The 14,672-nt window shown below is 34.7% G+C and overlaps 1 long non-coding RNA gene across 1 annotated transcript; it reads right to left on the reverse strand.

Annotated features, from left to right (window-relative positions):
- Positions 1-7,759: 7,759 nt before the first annotated feature.
- On the reverse strand, positions 7,760-9,984 carry LOC116192460. Its single transcript, XR_004154082.1, has 3 exons — positions 8,846-9,984; positions 8,170-8,704; positions 7,760-7,954 (listed from the first exon to the last, which is right to left on the reverse strand). It is a non-coding gene; the product is annotated as an uncharacterized LOC116192460 (long non-coding RNA).
- Between the last annotated feature and the right edge of the window lie 4,688 nt (positions 9,985-14,672).

Here is a 14,672-nt window from a genome sequence, read left to right on the forward strand (position 1 = left end):
TTAACCAGCCGTCTGGCACGGCTTGCAAGCACGATAACTCACCGGCATGAGAAGGCACACTAGTATGATAAATAATCATCAGTTAATTGTGGCACGATGAGGCCCGGTCCAAGCACTAATTCATCGCTTCGGGCCGAAAATTGCTGTCGGGTCGATAGATGATGGACTGGAGAGAAGCCCATATTTAGGCCCAGAGAGAAAGTATTTCTTGGAAGCCCATTATGAGTAACACGAGAGCCCATGGGAAGAGGAGGACATCAGCCCAGTAATGAATTGTAAAGCATAGGAGGCCTACTGCCCCGATAAAAGACTTCTATCGTAGTGAGAAAATGTTCGCGGTCGATACGTCTAAGGTGGCGGATTAGTCAGGGTACGCGTAGGTTGATTCGTGACAACTTGGAGAATGATCATACAAAAATGCAATTATATTAGCTTGGATTGTTCATTTGAAATCTACTTTTCTTTCCGCCGAAAAAATATCTACTTTTCAGTGACACAATTAAAAGTAAGGTATAATTGAATTTTAAGCATTGGATTGGAAGCAGATGATGGAGCAACTCTCACAAACTCAATCAACCCTCTTAGGTTGATAAAGTCGCGATCGGTGTGTGGTAATGAAGGGACAAAATTTGGTAGGATAGGCGGCTGTTGTAGGATTTGGGTGGAGGCTGTTCCAATTTTCTCCGGATGTGGATTTTATTATAATTACCAAGTGGGATACAATTGACAAATATAATTTATATTGACATAATTTAACTGTAATACAGGAGATCAAAATCCACCGAAATCATTTCATCATGAGATCTCTAAAGCGACATTCAAATGAGAATTAGTCCCATGATTTAAAAAAAAAAAATGGCAAGTGTTCCCATTGACCATTTCCATGGTTTCCTTCTTGGTTATTATATGAACAAGTGTTCTTTAAGACGTGTACGTGACGATATATTAATGCTCAAACCATCATAGATCAATCATTTTCCTTCGAGGAAGGAATTATTGGCCTTGTTAGGTATCTGCCCTCTACCATAGAAAAAGTAACGAATTAATTTGCTAATAAAATTGGTGATGTGATCATTTCCAACATTTGCCATGCGGCAAGGTTGGAAAGGAATGGAAAAAAAAAATGGAGCAAATATATGTATATCATGTTCTTCCATATGAGAACACGCATGACGTTTGATTGGCCCAAAATACTCAAGAGGCCCGACTAATTCTTTACCTCTTCACAACGGCTTAGCTCCCACAGCGGAAAATCTTAATCCACCATCACTTTCATCGAATTGCCACGCGATCGATTGCTCCCCATGCCATCGCATCATGCGATGAAATTGGGGAGGCAGGCAATTGATCGATAGGAACATCCAACTAGGAATTTATTTCGAGATCAATGGACTTTGCAATCACTCCATCGTTCCGATACGCATCTCGATTAGTGGTACCGGAGCAATTTCGCGCGCTCACGCAAGCACCGATACACCAATCGGAATTATGAATAGGACCCACCAGCCACATTACATACAATTAGCTAGCACATTATATGCGGTGGTTGCTAGCTAAAGAGGAAATCCTTTCATTCAGTGTCACGTAGCTCTTAACCTTTCATCGACAGTGGGCCTACCATTTCCTTGCCCTCTCATGTCGTGAAAGGATCTCAAATTGATTTTTGAGCACTCTGGGATAATACCCATATATAAAGATAATTATAGCAATGATCCTATAAATTGACCTTTTCTTTCGAAATTGAGTATTGTAAGTTTTATTTTAGCTTTTTTAATCCTAAAATATTTCCTTTGTTAGATACTTTTGGTTCTGATCGTGATTGACGGTAGGCGTCAAATATTTTCCAATTGTCAGCAAAAATATCAAAGTGGAAGTATTAAAAGTAAATAAATAAAAATTTAAAAACCGAAATCCTTTCATTTAATATCAAGTAGCTTTAACCTTTCATCGACAGCGGGCCTACCATTTACCTGCCCTCCCATCTCTCCTGAAAGGGAATCAAAATGATTTTTGAGCTCTGTGTGAGAACACACACACATATGGATATGTACATGTGTCCATATAGATATTTTTTCATACACATATATACATGGTAAGGACAATTCGTCTCATGATATATATGTATCCATATATATGCACGAATATTGGGGTATAAAAACGCTAGTGCTCGAGAAAGAAGACGCATCATGGCGGTGCTGGTGCACACACTAGCACAACAATTATTTTTCGTGGTGGTATTACTCGTATTTTTATATTAGTTATATATTAAGAATTCTATTTTATTATATTAAATTTAGTTGATCTTTTATATATATATATATAACTGAAAAAAGAAAAAAAAACTTATTGCTTCTTAAAGAAGAGCCCTAGTGCTCACATCCTTCTCAAATCATTCATGATCGTGACATAAAGGAAAATAAAATCTCATGCAGATTCATGAGGATCTCATGCAACTATTGACAATGTCATTGGTAGATGCATAACATATGGAAGCTACCACATATACAAAAGCATTTTGCTCGGAGAGGGAAAAAAACGTGCCTATATACCGACCAATTCAGTTATTTCGATTGCCACTCATACTGAGCAAGAGTTTACGGATTAGCTTAACCAGATTAGGATGATCAAGTTTACGGATTAGCTTAACCAGATTAGGATGACATTCGAGTTGATCGAAAATGGTGGACATTTGAAGTTATCCTAACAAGTCGTCAGCATTTCTCGATATATATTTTTATTGGGACGTACAAATGCGAATGCGACCAAGCTGCCACTGAGGACCACCACGAAAGAAATTGCAGGACATGCACGTTGTGTTCTATTGCACGCACGTGCCTGTCTCTGTCACCTTTCAAATAATCTTTTTTCTTTTTTTTAGGCTCGAAACCTTCCAAATAATCAGATAAGTGGCAGCCCCTCTAATGATATCTGCAGATTTTCAAGTTCTTAAAGCTCGATGATTAAGTGGACAATTATCCGCACACATCGGTTCACAAATAGCTTATTTAAGAAAGGTTATTATATAATTAAATTGTTATTTTTTTAATACAATAGAGATTGTGAATCTAATGCGACAAAATACTAGAAGTGTGCCACATCACGTGCTGATTTCATACAAAAATGTTTCGAGTTCACATTTTTAATGAGATTTCTTGAACACTTTTACACCATATTCTCGACAGTATTATTTAAAGGCTCTTACTCGCGCTACCAACTGTCTGTTATAATTTTTATTTTTATTTTTAATCTTCGGAGAGGTATAGTTATTTTTCGAAGTTTTTGAATATATATAAATTACTAATAATATAAAATTATAAAATCATAAAAAATGGTGAGGGGATAGAGAATGGAGAGGGAACGTGGGGGAGAGATGAAAGGGAGAGAGAAAGGAAGAGGGAGAGAAAAAGTCTAGAGAGAAGTGGGAAAGTTGGTGGATACTAATTATGGGAATAAACAAAATTACCATCTAACTTTTCTCAATTTAGTCGTCATCTATTAATCATAATATTTTTTCAGAGAATGAAAAATAAACAAACTACTTTCCTTCTTTTTTTATGATATTATAGATAAATTTTAATATCTAATAAAAAAAAGTATGAATATGCTCATTATGAGAGTCGAATCTGCAACTTCTTTTTTTCAGTTACAAAGGAGGTTCAAGGCCTAATAAAGGTGAACGGGAAGTTTCACTGAGTATCGAATCTGCAATTTCTTCGTTGATTAAAACCTCATTTAACTATCAAAAAAAAATCTAAGAGCACATAAAAGTGAAAGATTCCATTGTGGTTCACTCTCAATAACATTAAAGATTTACATAGAAAGCTTATCCTCCAAAGATTTCATGCTAGAAGAGCTTTACTCTTTAGTGGACCGATTCGACTCGACTAAATTAGTCGGGGACCAATTGGACTTTTAAATACTGAGATTCACATCTGAAAAAAAAAAAAAGATTTTCATAGAAAGCTTGTCTACCAAAAATGGCAAAACATAAGATAGACAATTTGAATACTTTCAAAGGGCATGATATATAAACAAAAGCTAGTTAGCTTAGTTGCCGGGCGTGCCCATGTTAAAGAACTCGACGACCGTTCCTTGAGTCCTTTATGGAGGCCGAGTATCAATTTCTAGGATAATTTTTTTCCATGTTGATTAATTAGATAACCATTATTTGGGAGAATTATGTAAATGGTCTTATAAGTTTGTCCTTCTTTAACACCGAGTCCTATAAATTTCTTTATAGCTTTTTCAGTTCTAAATATCTGCTATGTTAGAAAGTTATGGTCTAAATCATGACTGACCATTAACTGATGTTGAAATGGACGTAGACAACGTTAAATTTTGTCCACTTGTATTTAAATTATTTATGTGGAAATTAAAATAATTAAAATGGTGTTAAAAGTTTTTCATTTTCTGAAGTTGAGTTCTATAAATTTGACTTTGTAAAAAGCAGTCCTAAATTGTTTCAAAAAGTGACAGTTTTGGTTCATTATATAATCAACCATCAATAGGAGAAGAATGTGGATCTAACGACATTAAAAAAGTTACGGCTAATCATTAATATGGTACATGTGTACCAAAACCCATCCCATGCAACTATTGACAATGTCATTGGTGGATGAATAACATATGGAAGCTACCACATATACTAAAGCATTTTGCTCGGAGAGGGAAAAAAAACTTGCCAATATATCAACCAATTCAGTTATTTCGATCGCCACTCGTATTGAGCAAGAGTTTACGAATTAGCTTAACCAGATTAGGGTGACATTCGAGTTGATCGAACATGGTGGACATTTGAAGGTATCCTAACAAGTTGTCAGCATTTCTCGATATATATTTTTAAATGCAAAGCAGGCCTGCAACTGAGGGCTGGGAAGTGTGGAAAAGATTAAGTTATTGGGACGTACAAATGTGAATGTGACCAAGCTGCCACTGAAGACCACCACGAAAGAAATTGCAGGACACGAACGTTGTGTTCTATTGCACGCACGTGCCTGTCTCTGTCACCTTTCAAACAATCTTTTGTTTTTTTAGGCTTGAAACCTTTCAAATAATCAGATAAGTGGCAGCCCCTCTAATGATATCTGCAGATTTTCAAGTTTTTAAAGCTCGATGAATAAGTGGACAATTATCCGCACACATCGGTTCACAAATAGCTTATCTAAGAAAGGTTATTATTCAATTAAATTATCATTTTTTTAATACAATAGAGGTTGTGAATCTAATACGATAAAATACTTGAAGTGTGCCAGCATTACGTGTTGATTTTACACAAAAATGTTTCGAGTTCACATTTTTAGTGAGATTGCTCGAACACTTTTACACCATATTCTCGACAGTATTATTTAAAGTTCTTACATGTGCTACCAACTATCTGTTATAATTTTTATTTTTATTTTATTTTTAAATCTTCGGAGACGTATAGTTATTTTTCAAAGTTTTTGAATATATATAAATTACTAATAATATAAAATTATAAAATCATAAAAAATGGCGAGGGGATAGAGCATGGAGAGGGAACGTGGGGGAGAGATGAAAGGGAGAGAGAAAGGAAGAGGGAGAGGAAAAGTCTAGAGAGAAGTGGGAAAGTTGGTAGTTACTAATTATGGGGATAAACAAAATTACCATCTAACTTTTCTTAATTTAATCGTCATCTATTAATCATAATATTTTTCATAGAAGCATTTTTCAGAGAATGAAAAATAAACAAACTACTTTTCTTCTCTTTTTTATGATATTATAGATAAATTTTAATATCTAATAAAAAAAGTATGACTTATGAGAATCGAATCAACAACTTCTTCTTTTTTGTTACAAAGGAAGTTTAAGGCTTAATAAAGGTGAACGGGAAGTTCCACTAGGTATCGAATTCGCAACTTCTTCATGGATTAAAACCCCACTTAACTATCGAAAAAAAATCTAAGAGCACATAAAAGTGAAAGATTCCATTGTGGTTCATTCTCAATAACATTAAATATTTTCATAGAAAACTTTTCTGCTAAAGATTCAATGTTGGAAGAGTTTTACCCTTTAGTGGACCGATCTGATTCGACTGGATTAGTCGGGGACCAATTTGACTTTCAGATATCGAGGTTCACACTGAAAAAAAAAAGGATTTTCATAGAAAGCTTGTCCACCAAAAATGGCAAAATATAAGATAGACAATTCGAATACTCTCAAAGGATACATAAACAAAAGCTAGTTAGCTTAGTTGCCGGGCGTGCCCATGTTAAAGAACTCGACGATCGTTCCTTGAGTCCTTTATGAAGGCCGGGTATCAATTTCTAGGATAGTTTTTTTCCACGTTGATTAATTAGATAGCCATTATTTGGGAGAATTACATCAATGGTCTTATAAGTTTGTCCTTCTTTGACACTGAGTCTTATAAGTTTCTTTGTAGCTTTTTCAGTTCTAAATATCTACTTTGTTAGAAAGTTATGGTCTAAATCATGACTGACCATTAACTGATGCTAAAGTGGACGTAGACGATGTTAAATCTTTTCCACTTGTATTTAAATTATTTATGTGGAATGTGGAAATTAAAATAATTAAAATGGTGGTCCCAAAAGTTTTTCATTTTGAAGTTGAGTTTTATAAATTTGACTTTGCAAAAAACAGTCCTAAATTGTTTCAAAAAGTGACATTTTGGTTCATTATATAATTAGCCGTCAATAGGAGATGAATGTAGATTTAACGACGTTAAAAAGGTTACAACTAATCATTAATATGGTACATGTGTACCAAAACCTATCGCATGCCACTTCTGAAAATTCTTAAGGATTAAAAGATAAAGGTTAGAAAATAAAATTTAAAAATTGAATAAGATATACCAAAATTAAATAAAAAGTAGAATGAATTAAAAAGATAATTTTTAAAAATAACATATATTTTTTAAAATTCTAAAATTTTCAAAACTAATATTTTTCAAATTTTTGTAAATTAAATTAATTTTATTTAAATTTTAAATATTTTTTTTAAATTTAACATAGTTTTTCTTCCATTTTTATTAAGTTTACAATTTTTAAAAGTTTTCAAAAATTAATTACTTTTATTTTTAAAAAAATTGTTAATTTCATTCAACTTTTAGATTTTATGTTTTACTTTTTTATGTTCTTTTAATTTTTAAGATGGTTGGTCCACTTGGACTAAGGGTGGCAATTCGTGTCGTGTCGTGTTTATCCGTGTCGTGTCTAAATGGGTTCGTGTCATTGAAGTCATAACCCATACACGACACGATTATTAAACGGGTCAGGTTTTGGAAACACGAACACGACACGTTTATATCCGTGTCAACCCATACATGACACGTTTAAACCTGTTTATCGAAACGTGTCATAATAGATACACGTATACACGATTATACACGGTACCCGGACACGTTAACGCGACATGTTTATCCGATAAACCCGTTTACCCGGACACGTTTACACGACCCGTTTATCCGATCAACCCGGACACGTTTACACGATCCGTTTACCCATTCAACTCGGTTACCCGAACACGTTAACACGACCCGTTTATCCGTTTAACCCGATAACCTAGACACGTTAACATGACCTGCTTAAAGTTTTCCAAAAAGAAACGAGGAAAAAAAAAGAATCAAGATTTGGGCACTAATCTTTCTTAGGAAAAAGTATGAAAATCAACATTGAAGATATGGGCAAAAAGAACTAAATGAATATACAGACTTAGATTTCAACTTCAACATTGTTAAAAAGTAAAGGAATGAGAACAATAATATTTGTGTTTCCTCCTTGCATTGCACCGCAACTCAACAAAATTTCAAATACTCATCCAAATTATACAGGTTCATGCATATTGTTTTCCTTGTCGAGCAAAGAGCTTTTTATCGAGTAAAATGAAATGTAAATCCCTGCACCTAAGTCACAGTTCTCAATTTCTGACTTGTAATCCTCCATCAAAGACACAACTCTCCATATATCACAATGTTTTCCTGCAAAAACGAGAAAAACACGATCCATCATATACAGATTGCAGCAAATTATATCTAATAAGAAACTTTGATAACATAATCCAACCCAAGCCAAACAACTGCAAAAGATAACATAATCCAATCCAACCCAAGCCAAACAACTGCAAAAGATAACATAATCCAACCCAAGCCAAACAACTGTGAATACAAAAGCAATAGAGCTGTACAACTCTTACCAAGAGATATTCCATTTCATAGACTTGTTAATGTTCCCAAGAGCTAATATCTCCCTTAAGTAACCACAGTATTGGACCCTTAAGTTGATGGCTCATCGCTAATGTTTAAGTTCATCACATCCTCTATGAGTTGATCCACGGAAATTCCACAACCATCTACATTCAAAAAAGAGAAAGATCAACAAAAGAATTGTAGAAATCAAATCTGAAAAGTAAACTTACCGGCTAATCTATAAAACCAATCTTGAGAGCACATGAGTGCTTCCACAAGGTCGGGTTTCAAAGAACTCCGATACTGATCGAGAACACGACCTCCACAGCTGAATGCTGCCTCGGAGGCAACTGTGGATACATGAATGCTCAAAATATCACGAGCTATCCTTGCAACTGTCAAATATCGTTGGGAGTTAATCTTCCAATACTCAAGATTGTCCAAGTCTGTCTTTTTATCGCTCCTTGTCTCATCTAAGTACTTTTCTAGCTCGAACTTTTTCGAAGATGCTGAATACACATTATCAGCATAATCATCGAACTCCTAATAAAAATTTAAAAATAACAAGGAAAGACCAATGATAAGCGTATTCCAAGAGCAACTAACAACAAGAAAATGAAAATATATGGAGAGAACAAATACAAATATTGACAAAGTAACACATAACATCATTAAAAGGTTTACCATATCTATGGATTCGAACTCTTGATCAGGATCTGGCACCTCCTTCTCTTTTGATACAAATGTTCGATTCTCCTTCTCATGTACTGTATATTCTTCATAATAGATCGAATATTTGCTCAAAATAGATAGTTGTTATTGCCTTCTTGCCACTTCAGAAGAGAGACATTTCAAAGGAAGTCAAACAGAATCAGGGGACAAAAAACAAACAAAAAACATAACAAAGCAAAGCAAAGCAAAGCAAACAAACTACACGAAAGAACTGAAACTACGAATAAAAGAGAGCTATGTCTACCCAAAAAAAAGAGCTAGCAGTTGAAACATATTATGGAAAAAAGACAAAACACAGTTATAAAAGTTAAACAAAAATAATCGGTTCGAGATCGAGGTGGGATGGCATGGGTCCCATCCAATGCATGCTAAATGAAACTCATGAAAATACTATAGCATAAGGATAATACTATGAATTGCGATGCATTGCTTTCTACAAACACGAAGCAATTTTTTTCAATAATATCATAAGCATGTTTTTGACAATAGGAAGAAATAGTCTTTAGAAACATGCCAATGAAATTAGAGGTCCAGGGAAAAACAAAGTTGATCTTTTGGCGGAACGACAAGTCGGTTCCAATAATAAGTAATGAAGTTGTACTAATAACGTACTTAGTGCATACTACAATATAAATAATATATATCATCCTTACGAAAAATGCTATAGATAAAAATCAGTCAATTGATTTGGTATAGAGTGAATATAATTTCCCTGCCCTTAAACGTAAACATTGCAAAAAGGCCTTAAGGTAAATTAAAAAAAGGGAGATCGAGATCATGTAAAAGCAATCAATAGTACAACATACAATTAGGTATCCACTCCATCAATACGTACTGGATTACTAAACTAGAGTTGGAAAACAGAGAGCATAATTCCATAATTACAAAGAGCTAATCTTGATCAAGGTAAGCAAAACTGGACTCATCTACAGAAACAATTCAAAAAAAGGCATCTTGATGCTAAGCAATTCACAGGGATGTATAGGACAGTGACTGAGCAGTCTCAGATTTGGAGGTGGAAAAGTCGGATCATATGCTCAGGCCTACTAAGCGAAGCGTGTACCATAGACTTCAATGAGATCATGCAAAAGCAATCGGCAGCTGCAGACATCAATTAGATGCGTACTCGGTCAAATCCATATTCGAATGCTTTACACAGAGGAGGAGAGAACAGAAATGTAAAGGACGGTGATATCGAACCTACTTCAGAGAGGGAGGTCACTGGGTCGACCCGAGATCGAGGTGGCGCAATGAGGTTGCCTTCGTCTGGGTTTTGTCGACCGAACGATAGAAGGATTCAGGTGGAGGCTTTGTCTAAGCAGACGGTCGAAGTCGTCTTCGACTCAGGTGGAGGCTGGATTTGGAAGAATTCAACTCAAGGATCCAAATTTCGAAGGAAATCGGGTGGAAGCAAGAAGGAAATCAGATGAATGAATCGGGATGGAAGCAGGATTAGTCATCTTCGACTCAGGAAGGAACTCCTACTAGAACTGGAAGGAGGAAAAAACGAAATTAGGGTTAGTGTAAGGATAGTTTAGTAAATTCAGTTAGATAAACGAGTAACGGGTTACACGATTAAATAACACGATTAAACACGTCTAAACGGGTTAATCGCGTATAAACGGGTTATACGGGTTCAACCCGTTTATACCGAATATCAAAAAATCCTAGCCCATACCCATTTAACTCCGTATCGTTTCTGTGTCGTGTTATTGTGTCGTATCAAATATTGCCGATCCTAACTTGGACCATATTAATGACTAGCCGTAGCTATTTCCACGTCATCAAGTTTACATCATCGCCCGTCAACGGCCGATGTGGAATTGACCAAAACTGTTTGAAACGATTTAGAATTATTTTTTGCAAAGTTGAACTTATAGGACTCGAGTATAAAAAATGAAAAATTATTAGGACCATCGTCGTTATTGTTTTAATTTTCACATAGGAAATTTAATACCACTAGAAAATATTTAACGTCATTTACGTCCACATCAACAACAGTTAACGGTCAGTTACAATTTGGATCGTAAGTATATAATGAAGCAAACATTCAAGATAGAAAAATTCCAAAATAAAATTTATAGGCCTCGATGTCAAAAAATGACAATCGTATAGGACCATTTCTATAATTCTCCTAACATTATTCTAATAAATATGGGAAACATCCAGGAACCTTGCTTGTGGTCTACTGGACAATTGAAAAATATGGTTCGGTAGGACTCTGCTCGAGTTCAACATCACCGATCTGTTCCAATTATATTTAAAATACAAGCCGCTATTAAAAATTATAATAAATCAATCCAGAATATCGTAAAATATAAACTAATTATTTATTTATTTTTGGTTTATTCGAGTACGGCGCATGAAAGTCAGCTTATATATAATTAGGAAGGCATTTCACTTTCTTTTTTTTCCTGCCACATAAATAAACACACACACACACACCTACTTTCGAGTTATCCCAAAAAAAATCATTTTTAAGGAATAATAGAATAATTTAATTTCATGGGTCATGCAGGAAAAAATAAACTAAAAAGAAATATTAGTTTTTTCTTTTTTCATCGTACAGCTAATCCGGCAGTTATCTTGCCAGACTAGGTAGTTAGAGTGTCCGCGTGATTCACGAGTTCCAGTGTCCGAAGATAGATAATGCTCATATGAGTATCCTAACATATATGCGCCGATTTAAATGGTTCATCATGATTTTCCTTAAAAGCTCTCTCATTATAGTTTTGTTATTAAAGAAAATTCATAATTTGAAAAATTGTACTTCTTAATAGACTGACTCGACGAGAACTATATTAATTGGGGATCACTGAATTTTCGAATACCAAGTTATACGCCAATAACATACTAATGTTCTTCTTTTTTTTTTTTGTGGTGGATGCATATGAATGTTCTTTGATTCATACTAATCGGAGGATCGGATGCATATAGCCGACGATAAAAAGAGGTTCGAAAATTCTCTGTTTAATTATTTATTTATTTATTAGTAAGTCATTCCATGAAAACGAAATCAATATAAAAGAAGATGTATCAAATAATTCTGTATCGAATCCAATTTAGTGATTATCAGATTAACTTTTTGGGTGCGGAAGAAGGGTAGAAGAGAGAGGAATCCCTCAGAGGGGATCACCGCACCGTCACGGAGGCGGTGTGAAGCGGACGTGTCAACTGCTCTGCGCCTCTGACATTGCACGGCATGCGTACGACATGCACTTGCCATTCGTACCTTCCCTGCTCCGATAATGTTTTTTCAATTATTTATTTATCTATTGGCATCTAATTATTTTTGTTCTTCTGCTTTTTGTTATATCTTTGTCCTGCAGCCACGGTAATGACGTGTTTGGCTCCGAGGATGAGTTGGTAGGAGACTCCTTGCTCGATGCTTCTGTAGGAGTCACCATCAGTTTTTTATATTGCTGAGGATGAAACTTATGTGTTTGTCGATATTGAAGTCTTCCTCACGATGCATGCGTTCCTAACAAATCATGTTTTAATTTAACGAGACAAACGTATCAAAAAATAAAAATTGCAAAAACTATCTCTTCTATAAAGTTTATTTGAAATGCAAACGTCACGAGATTTAATATATATATATATATATATATATATATATATAATTTACATTGAATTTCAAGTGGGATCAAAATCAATAAGATTTAACCACAATTTAATGCATTTGGGACTAATAACCTTAATTTTAAATTTTATTTAAAATACAATCCGAACGAGTTCGTTTCAATTAAATTCACTAGTTTTTCAAACAGTATAATGCATTTAGAATTCGATTGAATTGAATCGAATTGAACCGTAAATGTGTTTCAATTAGATTCAAACTATTAGGTGTATTAGCTGGATAAGAACATCCCCATCTAAATTTTTGGACATTTGTTTCCTTTTTGGTGTGTACTCTCATATTCATAAATCTAACAATTAGTTCGAGTCGAATTGATCAATTAAATGATAAAACTCTTCCAATTAAGAATGATGTTAATGATATATTTATTGGAAAATTAGCTGCGGGAAGGCTCTCCTCGAAACGATGGATTACTCCAGTAGGATTAGGAGGAGAGAGAACAAAGCCCGATCCACGCCAGTCGTTGATGTGCCACTATACGATCAGTCCGGTCCTTCTAGCTCCTGGACTGCCCGGTGCACTGACACTAACGTGCTCCCATGTGCAGCAGATCTGGGATGGCATAACATGGACCATCTCTGAGAGTGACTCGGCTGTACGAAGCACGACAGCAACGGCCCATATAACTATGTATTGTCCCCAAGTAGTTTACTATTACCACTCGAGACGGTATGTCTCCCTATTCATACTGTTGTATTAAATTAAATATTCGGTGAATATTCTTCATTTAATAATTAAAAGTAGAAATTGATGAGCCCATTATAGGACTATTTGTTTACTTTTAAATATTTTGATTGAATATTACATTTAAATGAATAATACTCACTTAATATTTATTTGTCATATTAGACCAGCCTTGTTTAGGATGGGGGCAGACTCCGATCAAACGGCGTTGACGGTTTAACCCTTAAGAGCATGAGATAATATTATTTTCAAAGTTTTTCTTTCTCCTTACGACGGCTAACGTCCGTTTACAAGATTTATATGATCTTTGGCGAGCACTGGTTTTACTGTGGCAATCACGGTGGTCATCGGTTGTAATTTCTTTTAGTTATCGTTCCACTACTGATGCGATCACATGCATGGACATAGATTCAGATAAGGTACACCGTACACCTTTTGTTTTGCACAGCAATTTCACGTAGAAACTTTGAAAAAAATTTATACGTAAAAATAAAGGGAAGAAATAAAAGAACATGAAAAGTTTTATTGATTATTTTTTTTGGTAATAAAGTTTTATTGATTATTGAATTAAGGATTTCTCAATTTCAAAATAGAATGTGTATAGTCATATGTAAAAGAATTTATGAGTTTTTGTTTACCCAAAAAACAAATTATGGATTTTTTTTAGTTATAAATGAAATTCATTGACGGAATCCATAATATAAAAATTATATTTTTTTTCTTTTTGTAAATGGTAGCATTTTATTAACAATAACCTAATTTATAGTGTATATCGCCGAGCGCCACCACAGCGAAGTCAATAAAATGTTACATTTGACACACTTCCAATAAATAACCTGCGTAATAATGAGCATGTGATATATTACATATATCACACGTACGGTCAATATGGTGATAGGTGGCTGGTAATTCCAAGTCACCTAAAACGACTTTTATAGATGTTCCAAAATGGGTGATCTACCAAATATATATATATATATATACACACACACATATATGTATGTATGTATTGAATCAAAGCTAATCAAAACCCAGCAGGATTCAAATGCCAGATAAGCCACGGAGAGATCCATGAGATTTTATTAATATCTCTTTTTGCACAACCAAACCTAACCGCACAACGAAATTTGGACTGCCGGACAAAACAACATATATATATATATATATATATATATAATAGGAAAAACAGTACGATTTTTACTTTATTTCCAATTCCTAACATATTTTTAAAAATTGTTACGATCTAACACGAATCATCATTTTCTTCCCGGATCTAGCACACCGTTAAACTCCGTCTAAAATCCTACTAACGTCTTCTAACACCGTCAAATTAAACTTACGGTGGGTCTTCTTCCTCCTCCTACTCCTGCTCCTCCTTCATGATTCTGCTTCCCAGCTCCTCCCGTTCCACCGATTTCCTCCTCCCGCAGCCCTCTCCAACTCCTTTCCTCGGCA

The sequence above is a fragment of the Punica granatum genome, chromosome 1, assembly GCF_007655135.1.
Source record: "Punica granatum isolate Tunisia-2019 chromosome 1, ASM765513v2, whole genome shotgun sequence".
In the NCBI taxonomy this organism is placed as follows: Eukaryota; Viridiplantae; Streptophyta; class Magnoliopsida; order Myrtales; family Lythraceae; genus Punica; species Punica granatum.